At 37.0% G+C, this 14,057-nt stretch overlaps 20 non-coding genes across 20 annotated transcripts; all 20 read right to left on the minus strand.

Moving 5' to 3' along the window:
* Window positions 1-707: 707 nt before the first annotated feature.
* TRNAG-UCC (transfer RNA glycine (anticodon UCC)) lies at window positions 708-779 on the minus strand. The gene has a single exon. It is a non-coding gene; the product is annotated as a tRNA-Gly (tRNA).
* A 273-nt stretch (window positions 780-1,052) lies between these two features.
* On the minus strand, window positions 1,053-1,124 carry TRNAG-UCC (transfer RNA glycine (anticodon UCC)). Its single transcript has one exon. It is a non-coding gene; the product is annotated as a tRNA-Gly (tRNA).
* A 750-nt stretch (window positions 1,125-1,874) lies between these two features.
* TRNAG-UCC (transfer RNA glycine (anticodon UCC)) lies at window positions 1,875-1,946 on the minus strand. Its single transcript has one exon. It is a non-coding gene; the product is annotated as a tRNA-Gly (tRNA).
* Window positions 1,947-2,715: 769 nt separating this feature from the next.
* TRNAG-UCC (transfer RNA glycine (anticodon UCC)) lies at window positions 2,716-2,787 on the minus strand. The gene has a single exon. It is a non-coding gene; the product is annotated as a tRNA-Gly (tRNA).
* A 769-nt stretch (window positions 2,788-3,556) lies between these two features.
* TRNAG-UCC (transfer RNA glycine (anticodon UCC)) lies at window positions 3,557-3,628 on the minus strand. The gene has a single exon. It is a non-coding gene; the product is annotated as a tRNA-Gly (tRNA).
* Window positions 3,629-3,731: 103 nt separating this feature from the next.
* On the minus strand, window positions 3,732-3,803 carry TRNAG-CCC (transfer RNA glycine (anticodon CCC)). The gene has a single exon. It is a non-coding gene; the product is annotated as a tRNA-Gly (tRNA).
* A 611-nt stretch (window positions 3,804-4,414) lies between these two features.
* TRNAG-UCC (transfer RNA glycine (anticodon UCC)) lies at window positions 4,415-4,486 on the minus strand. The gene has a single exon. It is a non-coding gene; the product is annotated as a tRNA-Gly (tRNA).
* A 102-nt stretch (window positions 4,487-4,588) lies between these two features.
* Window positions 4,589-4,660, minus strand: TRNAG-CCC (transfer RNA glycine (anticodon CCC)). The gene has a single exon. It is a non-coding gene; the product is annotated as a tRNA-Gly (tRNA).
* Window positions 4,661-5,271: 611 nt separating this feature from the next.
* On the minus strand, window positions 5,272-5,343 carry TRNAG-UCC (transfer RNA glycine (anticodon UCC)). Its single transcript has one exon. It is a non-coding gene; the product is annotated as a tRNA-Gly (tRNA).
* Window positions 5,344-6,112: 769 nt separating this feature from the next.
* Window positions 6,113-6,184, minus strand: TRNAG-UCC (transfer RNA glycine (anticodon UCC)). Its single transcript has one exon. It is a non-coding gene; the product is annotated as a tRNA-Gly (tRNA).
* A 768-nt stretch (window positions 6,185-6,952) lies between these two features.
* On the minus strand, window positions 6,953-7,024 carry TRNAG-UCC (transfer RNA glycine (anticodon UCC)). Its single transcript has one exon. It is a non-coding gene; the product is annotated as a tRNA-Gly (tRNA).
* A 770-nt stretch (window positions 7,025-7,794) lies between these two features.
* TRNAG-UCC (transfer RNA glycine (anticodon UCC)) lies at window positions 7,795-7,866 on the minus strand. Its single transcript has one exon. It is a non-coding gene; the product is annotated as a tRNA-Gly (tRNA).
* A 769-nt stretch (window positions 7,867-8,635) lies between these two features.
* On the minus strand, window positions 8,636-8,707 carry TRNAG-UCC (transfer RNA glycine (anticodon UCC)). Its single transcript has one exon. It is a non-coding gene; the product is annotated as a tRNA-Gly (tRNA).
* Window positions 8,708-9,476: 769 nt separating this feature from the next.
* TRNAG-UCC (transfer RNA glycine (anticodon UCC)) lies at window positions 9,477-9,548 on the minus strand. Its single transcript has one exon. It is a non-coding gene; the product is annotated as a tRNA-Gly (tRNA).
* Window positions 9,549-10,317: 769 nt separating this feature from the next.
* On the minus strand, window positions 10,318-10,389 carry TRNAG-UCC (transfer RNA glycine (anticodon UCC)). The gene has a single exon. It is a non-coding gene; the product is annotated as a tRNA-Gly (tRNA).
* Window positions 10,390-10,492: 103 nt separating this feature from the next.
* Window positions 10,493-10,564, minus strand: TRNAG-CCC (transfer RNA glycine (anticodon CCC)). Its single transcript has one exon. It is a non-coding gene; the product is annotated as a tRNA-Gly (tRNA).
* A 611-nt stretch (window positions 10,565-11,175) lies between these two features.
* Window positions 11,176-11,247, minus strand: TRNAG-UCC (transfer RNA glycine (anticodon UCC)). The gene has a single exon. It is a non-coding gene; the product is annotated as a tRNA-Gly (tRNA).
* A 769-nt stretch (window positions 11,248-12,016) lies between these two features.
* On the minus strand, window positions 12,017-12,088 carry TRNAG-UCC (transfer RNA glycine (anticodon UCC)). The gene has a single exon. It is a non-coding gene; the product is annotated as a tRNA-Gly (tRNA).
* Window positions 12,089-12,857: 769 nt separating this feature from the next.
* TRNAG-UCC (transfer RNA glycine (anticodon UCC)) lies at window positions 12,858-12,929 on the minus strand. Its single transcript has one exon. It is a non-coding gene; the product is annotated as a tRNA-Gly (tRNA).
* Window positions 12,930-13,698: 769 nt separating this feature from the next.
* On the minus strand, window positions 13,699-13,770 carry TRNAG-UCC (transfer RNA glycine (anticodon UCC)). Its single transcript has one exon. It is a non-coding gene; the product is annotated as a tRNA-Gly (tRNA).
* Window positions 13,771-14,057: the final 287 nt, after the last annotated feature.

Raw genomic sequence — 14,057 nt, forward strand, 5'->3', positions numbered from 1 at the left:
AGTTTTTCGTGTTAGTAAAAAAAAAAAATACCCTTAATTGTTGCCTTGGCCGGGAATCGAACCCGGGTCCATTTGGTGGTCCAGGACCACCAACGTATGAGTCCATTTGCTCAACTTTGGTTTTGTCAGTGAAAGTTACTAATGTGTTAACTAAAAAAAAGAAAGGACCGAAAATGTTGGGAAAGAGACAATTGCTAAAAAAATTTAGAAAAAGGCAAGGCGTTGTCCAAAACTCAAAAATGAACTTTTTGAATCAAAAAAGGTAGCTAAAGTGTGACAAAGAAGAAAAATCACAGCATAAGTCTTACCGAAAAAAGTTATAAAGATTAAAAACACCACTAAACGCAAAATACAATGAGTTGTTCTAGAATTAAACTATCGCTTATTGTTTGAAAAGCAACTATGCTCACCAAGATGACATCAATGCTTACATCAGCATTGATTCCCAGGCAGTTGACCCTGGTTCGATCCCTGGCCAACTCAATATTTGAGGGCTTAAACTAGAATTGCTTTGGTATTGCAGATTAACCCTACTAAGTTTTCAGCAACAAAAAGAGTAGAAAACCATCTTTGTTATATGGTTTAGATGAGAAAGGTGAACAAGCTAAGAAATATTCTCTTTACTTTTTTCTCATTTTGGTGGTTGCTAAACTGTAAGAAGAAAGTTTGATGAGAATAACGAAACACCAAATGAGAAAAACAAGCAATGCGTTGGCCGGGAATCGAACCCGGGTCAACTGCTTGGAAGGCAGGTATGCTCACCACTATACCACCAACGCTTACGGCAACTTGTTGTGTTTTTACATTTTCTGCAATAACACTACAAAAATTGTCCGCAAAAAGTTTTTCGTGTTAGTAAAAAAAAACCCGGGTCAACTGCTTGGGAAGCAGCTATGCTCACCACTATACCACCAACGCATGAGTGCATTTGCTCAACTTTGGTTTTGTCAGTGAAAGTTACTAATGTGTTAACTAAAAAAAAGAAAGGTTGCTAAACTGTAAGAAGAAAGTTTGATGAGAATAACGAAACACCAAATGAGAAAAACAAGCAATGCGTTGGCCGGGAATCGAACCCGGGTCAACTGCTTGGAAGGCAGGTATGCTCACCACTATACCACCAACGCTTACGGCAACTTGTTGTGTTTTTACATTTTCTGCAATAACACTACAAAAATTGTCCGCAAAAAGTTTTTCGTGTTAGTAAAAAAAAACCCGGGTCAACTGCTTGGGAAGCAGCTATGCTCACCACTATACCACCAACGCATGAGTGCATTTGCTCAACTTTGGTTTTGTCAGTGAAAGTTACTAATGTGTTAACTAAAAAAAAGAAAGGACCGAAAATGTTGGGAAAGAGACAATTGCTAAAAAAATTTAGAAAAAGGCAAGGCGTTGTCCAAAACTCAAAAATGAACTTTTTGAATCAAAAAAGGTAGCTAAAGTGTGACAAAGAAGAAAAATCACAGCATAAGTCTTACCGAAAAAAGTTATAAAGATTAAAAACACCACTAAACGCAAAATACAATGAGTTGTTCTAGAATTAAACTATCGCTTATTGTTTGAAAAGCAACTATGCTCACCAAGATGACATCAATGCTTACATCAGCATTGATTCCCAGGCAGTTGACCCTGGTTCGATCCCTGGCCAACTCAGTATTTGAGGGCTTAAACTAGAATTGCTTTGGTATTGCAGATTAACCCTACTAAGTTTTCAGCAACAAAAAGAGTAGAAAACCATCTTTGTTATATGGTTTAGATGAGAAAGGTGAACAAGCTAAGAAATATTCTCTTTACTTTTTTCTCATTTTGGTGGTTGCTAAACTGTAAGAAGAAAGTTTAATGAGAATAACGAAACACCAAATGAGAAAAACAAGCAATGCGTTGGCCGGGAATCAAACCCGGGTCAACTGCTTGGAAGGCAGCTATGCTCACCACTATACCACCAACGCTTACGGCAACTTGTTGTGTTTTTACATTTTCTGCAATAACACTACAAAAATTGTCCGCAAAAAGTTTTTCGTGTTAGTAAAAAAAAAAAATACCCTTAATTGTTGCCTTGGCCGGGAATCGAACCCGGGTCCTTTTGGTGGTCCAGGACCACCAACGTATGAGTCCATTTGCTCAACTTTGGTTTTGTCAGTGAAAGTTACTAATGTGTTAACTAAAAAAAAGAAAGGACCGAAAATGTTGGGAAAGAGACAATTGCTAAAAAAATTTAGAAAAAGGCAAGGCGTTGTCCAAAACTCAAAAATGAACTTTTTGAATCAAAAAAGGTAGCTAAAGTGTGACAAAGAAGAAAAATCACAGCATAAGTCTTACCGAAAAAAGTTATAAAGATTAAAAACACCACTAAACGCAAAATACAATGAGTTGTTCTAGAATTAAACTATCGCTTATTGTTTGAAAAGCAACTATGCTCACCAAGATGACATCAATGCTTACATCAGCATTGATTCCCAGGCAGTTGACCCTGGTTCGATCCCTGGCCAACTCAGTATTTGAGGGCTTAAACTAGAATTGCTTTGGTATTGCAGATTAACCCTACTAAGTTTTCAGCAACAAAAAGAGTAGAAAACCATCTTTGTTATATGGTTTAGATGAGAAAGGTGAACAAGCTAAGAAATATTCTCTTTACTTTTTTCTCATTTTGGTGGTTGCTAAACTGTAAGAAGAAAGTTTGATGAGAATAACGAAACACCAAATGAGAAAAACAAGCAATGCGTTGGCCGGGAATCGAACCCGGGTCAACTGCTTGGAAGGCAGCTATGCTCACCACTATACCACCAACGCTTACGGCAACTTGTTGTGTTTTTACATTTTCTGCAATAACACTACAAAAATTGTCCGCAAAAAGTTTTTCGTGTTAGTAAAAAAAAAAAATACCCTTAATTGTTGCCTTGGCCGGGAATCGAACCCGGGTCCATTTGGTGGTCCAGGACCACCAACGTATGAGTCCATTTGCTCAACTTTGGTTTTGTCAGTGAAAGTTACTAATGTGTTAACTAAAAAAAAGAAAGGACCGAAAATGTTGGGAAAGAGACAATTGCTAAAAAAATTTAGAAAAAGGCAAGGCGTTGTCCAAAACTCAAAAATGAACTTTTTGAATCAAAAAAGGTAGCTAAAGTGTGACAAAGAAGAAAAATCACAGCATAAGTCTTACCGAAAAAAGTTATAAAGATTAAAAACACCACTAAACGCAAAATACAATGAGTTGTTCTAGAATTAAACTATCGCTTATTGTTTGAAAAGCAACTATGCTCACCAAGATGACATCAATGCTTACATCAGCATTGATTCCCAGGCAGTTGACCCTGGTTCGATCCCTGGCCAACTCAATATTTGAGGGCTTAAACTAGAATTGCTTTGGTATTGCAGATTAACCCTACTAAGTTTTCAGCAACAAAAAGAGTAGAAAACCATCTTTGTTATATGGTTTAGATGAGAAAGGTGAACAAGCTAAGAAATATTCTCTTTACTTTTTTCTCATTTTGGTGGTTGCTAAACTGTAAGAAGAAAGTTTGATGAGAATAACGAAACACCAAATGAGAAAAACAAGCAATGCGTTGGCCGGGAATCGAACCCGGGTCAACTGCTTGGAAGGCAGGTATGCTCACCACTATACCACCAACGCTTACGGCAACTTGTTGTGTTTTTACATTTTCTGCAATAACACTACAAAAATTGTCCGCAAAAAGTTTTTCGTGTTAGTAAAAAAAAAAAATACCCTTAATTGTTGCCTTGGCCGGGAATCGAACCCGGGTCAACTGCTTGGGAAGCAGCTATGCTCACCACTATACCACCAACGCATGAGTGCATTTGCTCAACTTTGGTTTTGTCAGTGAAAGTTACTAATGTGTTAACTAAAAAAAAGAAAGGACCGAAAATGTTGGGAAAGAGACAATTGCTAAAAAAATTTAGAAAAAGGCAAGGCGTTGTCCAAAACTCAAAAATGAACTTTTTGAATCAAAAAAGGTAGCTAAAGTGTGACAAAGAAGAAAAATCACAGCATAAGTCTTACCGAAAAAAGTTATAAAGATTAAAAACACCACTAAACGCAAAATACAATGAGTTGTTCTAGAATTAAACTATCGCTTATTGTTTGAAAAGCAACTATGCTCACCAAGATGACATCAATGCTTACATCAGCATTGATTCCCAGGCAGTTGACCCTGGTTCGATCCCTGGCCAACTCAATATTTGAGGGCTTAAACTAGAATTGCTTTGGTATTGCAGATTAACCCTACTAAGTTTTCAGCAACAAAAAGAGTAGAAAACCATCTTTGTTATATGGTTTAGATGAGAAAGGTGAACAAGCTAAGAAATATTCTCTTTACTTTTTTCTCATTTTGGTGGTTGCTAAACTGTAAGAAGAAAGTTTGATGAGAATAACGAAACACCAAATGAGAAAAACAAGCAATGCGTTGGCCGGGAATCGAACCCGGGTCAACTGCTTGGAAGGCAGCTATGCTCACCACTATACCACCAACGCTTACGGCAACTTGTTGTGTTTTTACATTTTCTGCAATAACACTACAAAAATTGTCCGCAAAAAGTTTTTCGTGTTAGTAAAAAAAAAAATACCCTTAATTGTTGCCTTGGCCGGGAATCGAACCCGGGTCAACTGCTTGGGAAGCAGCTATGCTCACCACTATACCACCAACGCATGAGTCCATTTGCTCAACTTTGGTTTTGTCGGTGAAAGTTACTAATGTGTTAACTAAAAAAAAGAAAGGACCGAAAATGTTGGGAAAGAGACAATTGCTAAAAAAATTTAGAAAAAGGCAAGGCGTTGTCCAAAACTCAAAAATGAACTTTTTGAATCAAAAAAGGTAGCTAAAGTGTGACAAAGAAGAAAAATCACAGCATAAGTCTTACCGAAAAAAGTTATAAAGATTAAAAACACCACTAAACGCAAAATACAATGAGTTGTTCTAGAATTAAACTATCGCTTATTGTTTGAAAAGCAACTATGCTCACCAAGATGACATCAATGCTTACATCAGCATTGATTCCCAGGCAGTTGACCCTGGTTCGATCCCTGGCCAACTCAGTATTTGAGGGCTTAAACTAGAATTGCTTTGGTATTGCAGATTAACCCTACTAAGTTTTCAGCAACAAAAAGAGTAGAAAACCATCTTTGTTATATGGTTTAGATGAGAAAGGTGAACAAGCTAAGAAATATTCTCTTTACTTTTTTCTCATTTTGGTGGTTGCTAAACTGTAAGAAGAAAGTTTAATGAGAATAACGAAACACCAAATGAGAAAAACAAGCAATGCGTTGGCCGGGAATCGAACCCGGGTCAACTGCTTGGAAGGCAGCTATGCTCACCACTATACCACCAACGCTTACGGCAACTTGTTGTGTTTTTACATTTTCTGCAATAACACTACAAAAATTGTCCGCAAAAAGTTTTTCGTGTTAGTAAAAAAAAAAAATACCCTTAATTGTTGCCTTGGCCGGGAATCGAACCCGGGTCCATTTGGTGGTCCAGGACCACCAACGTATGAGTCCATTTGCTCAACTTTGGTTTTGTCAGTGAAAGTTACTAATGTGTTAACTAAAAAAAAGAAAGGACCGAAAATGTTGGGAAAGAGACAATTGCTAAAAAAATTTAGAAAAAGGCAAGGCGTTGTCCAAAACTCAAAAATGAACTTTTTGAATCAAAAAAGGTAGCTAAAGTGTGACAAAGAAGAAAAATCACAGCATAAGTCTTACCGAAAAAAGTTATAAAGATTAAAAACACCACTAAACGCAAAATACAATGAGTTGTTCTAGAATTAAACTATCGCTTATTGTTTGAAAAGCAACTATGCTCACCAAGATGACATCAATGCTTACATCAGCATTGATTCCCAGGCAGTTGACCCTGGTTCGATCCCTGGCCAACTCAATATTTGAGGGCTTAAACTAGAATTGCTTTGGTATTGCAGATTAACCCTACTAAGTTTTCAGCAACAAAAAGAGTAGAAAACCATCTTTGTTATATGGTTTAGATGAGAAAGGTGAACAAGCTAAGAAATATTCTCTTTACTTTTTTCTCATTTTGGTGGTTGCTAAACTGTAAGAAGAAAGTTTAATGAGAATAACGAAACACCAAATGAGAAAAACACGCAATGCGTTGGCCGGGAATCGAACCCGGGTCAACTGCTTGGAAGGCAGCTATGCTCACCACTATACCACCAACGCTTACGGCAACTTGTTGTGTTTTTACATTTTCTGCAATAACACTACAAAAATTGTCCGCAAAAAGTTTTTCGTGTTAGTAAAAAAAAAAATACCCTTAATTGTTGCCTTGGCCGGGAATCGAACCCGGGTCCATTTGGTGGTCCAGGACCACCAACGTATGAGTCCATTTGCTCAACTTTGGTTTTGTCAGTGAAAGTTACTAATGTGTTAACTAAAAAAAAGAAAGGACCGAAAATGTTGGGAAAGAGACAATTGCTAAAAAAATTTAGAAAAAGGCAAGGCGTTGTCCAAAACTCAAAAATGAACTTTTTGAATCAAAAAAGGTAGCTAAAGTGTGACAAAGAAGAAAAATCACAGCATAAGTCTTACCGAAAAAAGTTATAAAGATTAAAAACACCACTAAACGCAAAATACAATGAGTTGTTCTAGAATTAAACTATCGCTTATTGTTTGAAAAGCAACTATGCTCACCAAGATGACATCAATGCTTACATCAGCATTGATTCCCAGGCAGTTGACCCTGGTTCGATCCCTGGCCAACTCAGTATTTGAGGGCTTAAACTAGAATTGCTTTGGTATTGCAGATTAACCCTACTAAGTTTTCAGCAACAAAAAGAGTAGAAAACCATCTTTGTTATATGGTTTAGATGAGAAAGGTGAACAAGCTAAGAAATATTCTCTTTACTTTTTTCTCATTTTGGTGGTTGCTAAACTGTAAGAAGAAAGTTTAATGAGAATAACGAAACACCAAATGAGAAAAACAAGCAATGCGTTGGCCGGGAATCGAACCCGGGTCAACTGCTTGGAAGGCAGCTATGCTCACCACTATACCACCAACGCTTACGGCAACTTGTTGTGTTTTTACATTTTCTGCAATAACACTACAAAAATTGTCCGCAAAAAGTTTTTCGTGTTAGTAAAAAAAAAGAAATACCCTTAATTGTTGCCTTGGCCGGGAATCGAACCCGGGTCCATTTGGTGGTCCAGGACCACCAACGTATGAGTCCATTTGCTCAACTTTGGTTTTGTCAGTGAAAGTTACTAATGTGTTAACTAAAAAAAAGAAAGGACCGAAAATGTTGGGAAAGAGACAATTGCTAAAAAAATTTAGAAAAAGGCAAGGCGTTGTCCAAAACTCAAAAATGAACTTTTTGAATCAAAAAAGGTAGCTAAAGTGTGACAAAGAAGAAAAATCACAGCATAAGTCTTACCGAAAAAAGTTATAAAGATTAAAAACACCACTAAACGCAAAATACAATGAGTTGTTCTAGAATTAAACTATCGCTTATTGTTTGAAAAGCAACTATGCTCACCAAGATGACATCAATGCTTACATCAGCATTGATTCCCAGGCAGTTGACCCTGGTTCGATCCCTGGCCAACTCAGTATTTGAGGGCTTAAACTAGAATTGCTTTGGTATTGCAGATTAACCCTACTAAGTTTTCAGCAACAAAAAGAGTAGAAAACCATCTTTGTTATATGGTTTAGATGAGAAAGGTGAACAAGCTAAGAAATATTCTCTTTACTTTTTTCTCATTTTGGTGGTTGCTAAACTGTAAGAAGAAAGTTTAATGAGAATAACGAAACACCAAATGAGAAAAACAAGCAATGCGTTGGCCGGGAATCGAACCCGGGTCAACTGCTTGGAAGGCAGCTATGCTCACCACTATACCACCAACGCTTACGGCAACTTGTTGTGTTTTTACATTTTCTGCAATAACACTACAAAAATTGTCCGCAAAAAGTTTTTCGTGTTAGTAAAAAAAAAAAATACCCTTAATTGTTGCCTTGGCCGGGAATCGAACCCGGGTCCATTTGGTGGTCCAGGACCACCAACGTATGAGTCCATTTGCTCAACTTTGGTTTTGTCAGTGAAAGTTACTAATGTGTTAACTAAAAAAAAGAAAGGACCGAAAATGTTGGGAAAGAGACAATTGCTAAAAAAATTTAGAAAAAGGCAAGGCGTTGTCCAAAACTCAAAAATGAACTTTTTGAATCAAAAAAGGTAGCTAAAGTGTGACAAAGAAGAAAAATCACAGCATAAGTCTTACCGAAAAAAGTTATAAAGATTAAAAACACCACTAAACGCAAAATACAATGAGTTGTTCTAGAATTAAACTATCGCTTATTGTTTGAAAAGCAACTATGCTCACCAAGATGACATCAATGCTTACATCAGCATTGATTCCCAGGCAGTTGACCCTGGTTCGATCCCTGGCCAACTCAATATTTGAGGGCTTAAACTAGAATTGCTTTGGTATTGCAGATTAACCCTACTAAGTTTTCAGCAACAAAAAGAGTAGAAAACCATCTTTGTTATATGGTTTAGATGAGAAAGGTGAACAAGCTAAGAAATATTCTCTTTACTTTTTTCTCATTTTGGTGGTTGCTAAACTGTAAGAAGAAAGTTTGATGAGAATAACGAAACACCAAATGAGAAAAACAAGCAATGCATTGGCCGGGAATCGAACCCGGGTCAACTGCTTGGAAGGCAGCTATGCTCACCACTATACCACCAACGCTTACGGCAACTTGTTGTGTTTTTACATTTTCTGCAATAACACTACAAAAATTGTCCGCAAAAAGTTTTTCGTGTTAGTAAAAAAAAAAAATACCCTTAATTGTTGCCTTGGCCGGGAATCGAACCCGGGTCCATTTGGTGGTCCAGGACCACCAACGTATGAGTCCATTTGCTCAACTTTGGTTTTGTCAGTGAAAGTTACTAATGTGTTAACTAAAAAAAAGAAAGGACCGAAAATGTTGGGAAAGAGACAATTGCTAAAAAAATTTAGAAAAAGGCAAGGCGTTGTCCAAAACTCAAAAATGAACTTTTTGAATCAAAAAAGGTAGCTAAAGTGTGACAAAGAAGAAAAATCACAGCATAAGTCTTACCGAAAAAAGTTATAAAGATTAAAAACACCACTAAACGCAAAATACAATGAGTTGTTCTAGAATTAAACTATCGCTTATTGTTTGAAAAGCAACTATGCTCACCAAGATGACATCAATGCTTACATCAGCATTGATTCCCAGGCAGTTGACCCTGGTTCGATCCCTGGCCAACTCAATATTTGAGGGCTTAAACTAGAATTGCTTTGGTATTGCAGATTAACCCTACTAAGTTTTCAGCAACAAAAAGAGTAGAAAACCATCTTTGTTATATGGTTTAGATGAGAAAGGTGAACAAGCTAAGAAATATTCTCTTTACTTTTTTCTCATTTTGGTGGTTGCTAAACTGTAAGAAGAAAGTTTGATGAGAATAACGAAACACCAAATGAGAAAAACAAGCAATGCGTTGGCCGGGAATCGAACCCGGGTCAACTGCTTGGAAGGCAGCTATGCTCACCACTATACCACCAACGCTTACGGCAACTTGTTGTGTTTTTACATTTTCTGCAATAACACTACAAAAATTGTCCGCAAAAAGTTTTTCGTGTTAGTAAAAAAAAAAAATACCCTTAATTGTTGCCTTGGCCGGGAATCGAACCCGGGTCCATTTGGTGGTCCAGGACCACCAACGTATGAGTCCATTTGCTCAACTTTGGTTTTGTCAGTGAAAGTTACTAATGTGTTAACTAAAAAAAAGAAAGGACCGAAAATGTTGGGAAAGAGACAATTGCTAAAAAAATTTAGAAAAAGGCAAGGCGTTGTCCAAAACTCAAAAATGAACTTTTTGAATCAAAAAAGGTAGCTAAAGTGTGACAAAGAAGAAAAATCACAGCATAAGTCTTACCGAAAAAAGTTATAAAGATTAAAAACACCACTAAACGCAAAATACAATGAGTTGTTCTAGAATTAAACTATCGCTTATTGTTTGAAAAGCAACTATGCTCACCAAGATGACATCAATGCTTACATCAGCATTGATTCCCAGGCAGTTGACCCTGGTTCGATCCCTGGCCAACTCAATATTTGAGGGCTTAAACTAGAATTGCTTTGGTATTGCAGATTAACCCTACTAAGTTTTCAGCAACAAAAAGAGTAGAAAACCATCTTTGTTATATGGTTTAGATGAGAAAGGTGAACAAGCTAAGAAATATTCTCTTTACTTTTTTCTCATTTTGGTGGTTGCTAAACTGTAAGAAGAAAGTTTGATGAGAATAACGAAACACCAAATGAGAAAAACAAGCAATGCGTTGGCCGGGAATCGAACCCGGGTCAACTGCTTGGAAGGCAGCTATGCTCACCACTATACCACCAACGCTTACGGCAACTTGTTGTGTTTTTACATTTTCTGCAATAACACTACAAAAATTGTCCGCAAAAAGTTTTTCGTGTTAGTAAAAAAAAAAAATACCCTTAATAGTTGCCTTGGCCGGGAATCGAACCAGGGTCAACTGCTTGGGAAGCAGCTATGCTCACCACTATACCACCAACGCATGAGTCCATTTGCTCAACTTTGGTTTTGTCAGTGAAAGTTACTAATGTGTTAACTAAAAAAAAGAAAGGACCGAAAATGTTGGGAAAGAGACAATTGCTAAAAAAATTTAGAAAAAGGCAAGGCGTTGTCCAAAACTCAAAAATGAACTTTTTGAATCAAAAAAGGTAGCTAAAGTGTGACAAAGAAGAAAAATCACAGCATAAGTCTTACCGAAAAAAGTTATAAAGATTAAAAACACCACTAAACGCAAAATACAATGAGTTGTTCTAGAATTAAACTATCGCTTATTGTTTGAAAAGCAACTATGCTCACCAAGATGACATCAATGCTTACATCAGCATTGATTCCCAGGCAGTTGACCCTGGTTCGATCCCTGGCCAACTCAATATTTGAGGGCTTAAACTAGAATTGCTTTGGTATTGCAGATTAACCCTACTAAGTTTTCAGCAACAAAAAGAGTAGAAAACCATCTTTGTTATATGGTTTAGATGAGAAAGGTGAACAAGCTAAGAAATATTCTCTTTACTTTTTTCTCATTTTGGTGGTTGCTAAACTGTAAGAAGAAAGTTTGATGAGAATAACGAAACACCAAATGAGAAAAACGAGCAATGCGTTGGCCGGGAATCGAACCCGGGTCAACTGCTTGGAAGGCAGCTATGCTCACCACTATACCACCAACGCTTACGGCAACTTGTTGTGTTTTTACATTTTCTGCAATAACACTACAAAAATTGTCCGCAAAAAGTTTTTCGTGTTAGTAAAAAAAAAAAATACCCTTAATTGTTGCCTTGGCCGGGAATCGAACCCGGGTCCATTTGGTGGTCCAGGACCACCAACGCATGAGTCCATTTGCTCAACTTTGGTTTTGTCAGTGAAAGTTACTAATGTGTTAACTAAAAAAAAGAAAGGACCGAAAATGTTGGGAAAGAGACAATTGCTAAAAAAATTTAGAAAAAGGCAAGGCGTTGTCCAAAACTCAAAAATGAACTTTTTGAATCAAAAAAGGTAGCTAAAGTGTGACAAAGAAGAAAAATCACAGCATAAGTCTTACCGAAAAAAGTTATAAAGATTAAAAACACCACTAAACGCAAAATACAATGAGTTGTTCTAGAATTAAACTATCGCTTATTGTTTGAAAAGCAACTATGCTCACCAAGATGACATCAATGCTTACATCAGCATTGATTCCCAGGCAGTTGACCCTGGTTCGATCCCTGGCCAACTCAATATTTGAGGGCTTAAACTAGAATTGCTTTGGTATTGCAGATTAACCCTACTAAGTTTTCAGCAACAAAAAGAGTAGAAAACCATCTTTGTTATATGGTTTAGATGAGAAAGGTGAACAAGCTAAGAAATATTCTCTTTACTTTTTTCTCATTTTGGTGGTTGCTAAACTGTAAGAAGAAAGTTTGATGAGAATAACGAAACACCAAATGAGAAAAACGAGCAATGCGTTGGCCGGGAATCGAACCCGGGTCAACTGCTTGGAAGGCAGCTATGCTCACCACTATACCACCAACGCTTACGGCAACTTGTTGTGTTTTTACATTTTCTGCAATAACACTACAAAAATTGTCCGCAAAAAGTTTTTCGTGTTAGTAAAAAAAAAAAATACCCTTAATTGTTGCCTTGGCCGGGAATCGAACCCGGGTCCATTTGGTGGTCCAGGACCACCAACGTATGAGTCCATTTGCTCAACTTTGGTTTTGTCAGTGAAAGTTACTAATGTGTTAACTAAAAAAAAGAAAGGACCGAAAATGTTGGGAAAGAGACAATTGCTAAAAAAATTTAGAAAAAGGCAAGGCGTTGTCCAAAACTCAAAAATGAACTTTTTGAATCAAAAAAGGTAGCTAAAGTGTGACAAAGAAGAAAAATCACAGCATAAGTCTTACCGAAAAAAGTTATAAAGATTAAAAACACCACTAAACGCAAAATACAATGAGTTGTTCTAGAATTAAACTATCGCTTATTGTTTGAAAAGCAACTATGCTCACCAAGATGACATCAATGCTTACATCAGCATTGATTCCCAGGCAGTTGACCCTGGTTCGATCCCTGGCCAACTCAATATTTGAGGGCTTAAACTAGAATTGCTTTGGTATTGCAGATTAACCCTACTAAGTTTTCAGCAACAAAAAGAGTAGAAAACCATCTTTGTTATATGGTTTAGATGAGAAAGGTGAACAAGCTAAGAAATATTCTCTTTACTTTTTTCTCATTTTGGTGGTTGCTAAACTGTAAGAAGAAAGTTTGATGAGAATAACGAAACACCAAATGAGAAAAACGAGCAATGCGTTGGCCGGGAATCGAACCCGGGTCAACTGCTTGGAAGGCAGCTATGCTCACCACTATACCACCAACGCTTACGGCAACTTGTTGTGTTTTTACATTTTCTGCAATAACACTACAAAAATTGTCCGCAAAAAGTTTTTCGTGTTAGTAAAAAAAAAAAATACCCTTAATTGTTGCCTTGGCCGGGAATCGAACCCGGGTCCATTTGGTGGTCCAGGACCACCAACGCATGAGTCCATTTGCTCAACTTTGGTTTTGTCAGTGAAAGTTACTAATGTGTTAACTAAAAAAAAGAAAGGACCGAAAATGTTGGGAAAGAGACAATTGCTAAAAAAATTTAGAAAAAGGCAAGGCGTTGTCCAAAACTCAAAAATGAACTTTTTGAATCAAAAAAGGTAGCTAAAGTGTGACAAAGAAGAAAAATCACAGCATAAGTCTTACCGAAAAAAGTTATAAAGATTAAAAACACCACTAAACGCAAAATACAATGAGTTGTTCTAGAATTAAACTATCGCTTATTGTTTGAAAAGCAACTATGCTCACCAAGATGACATCAATGCTTACATCAGCATTGATTCCCAGGCAGTTGACCCTGGTTCGATCCCTGGCCAACTCAATATTTGAGGGCTTAAACTAGAATTGCTTTGGTATTGCAGATTAACCCTACTAAGTTTTCAGCAACAAAAAGAGTAGAAAACCATCTTTGTTATATGGTTTAGATGAGAAAGGTGAACAAGCTAAGAAATATTCTCTTTACTTTTTTCTCATTTTGGTGGTTGCTAAACTGTAAGAAGAAAGTTTGATGAGAATAACGAAAAACCAAATGAGAAAAACGAGCAATGCGTTGGCCGGGAATCGAACCCGGGTCAACTGCTTGGAAGGCAGCTATGCTCACCACTATACCACCAACGCTTACGGCAACTTGTTGTGTTTTTACATTTTCTGCAATAACACTACAAAAATTGTCCGCAAAAAGTTTTTCGTGTTAGTAAAAAAAAAAAATACCCTTAATTGTTGCCTTGGCCGGGAATCGAACCCGGGTCCATTTGGTGGTCCAGGACCACCAACGTATGAGTCCATTTGCTCAACTTTGGTTTTGTCAGTGAAAGTTACTAATGTGTTAACTAAAAAAAAGAAAGGACCGAAAATGTTGGGAAAGAGACAATTGCTAAAAAAATTTAGAAAAAGGCAAGGCGTTG

Source organism: Dendrobates tinctorius, unplaced genomic scaffold (genome assembly GCF_039654945.1).
Source record: "Dendrobates tinctorius isolate UK_male_01 unplaced genomic scaffold, ASM3965494v1 ptg000251l, whole genome shotgun sequence".
Classification (NCBI taxonomy): Eukaryota; Metazoa; Chordata; class Amphibia; order Anura; family Dendrobatidae; genus Dendrobates; species Dendrobates tinctorius.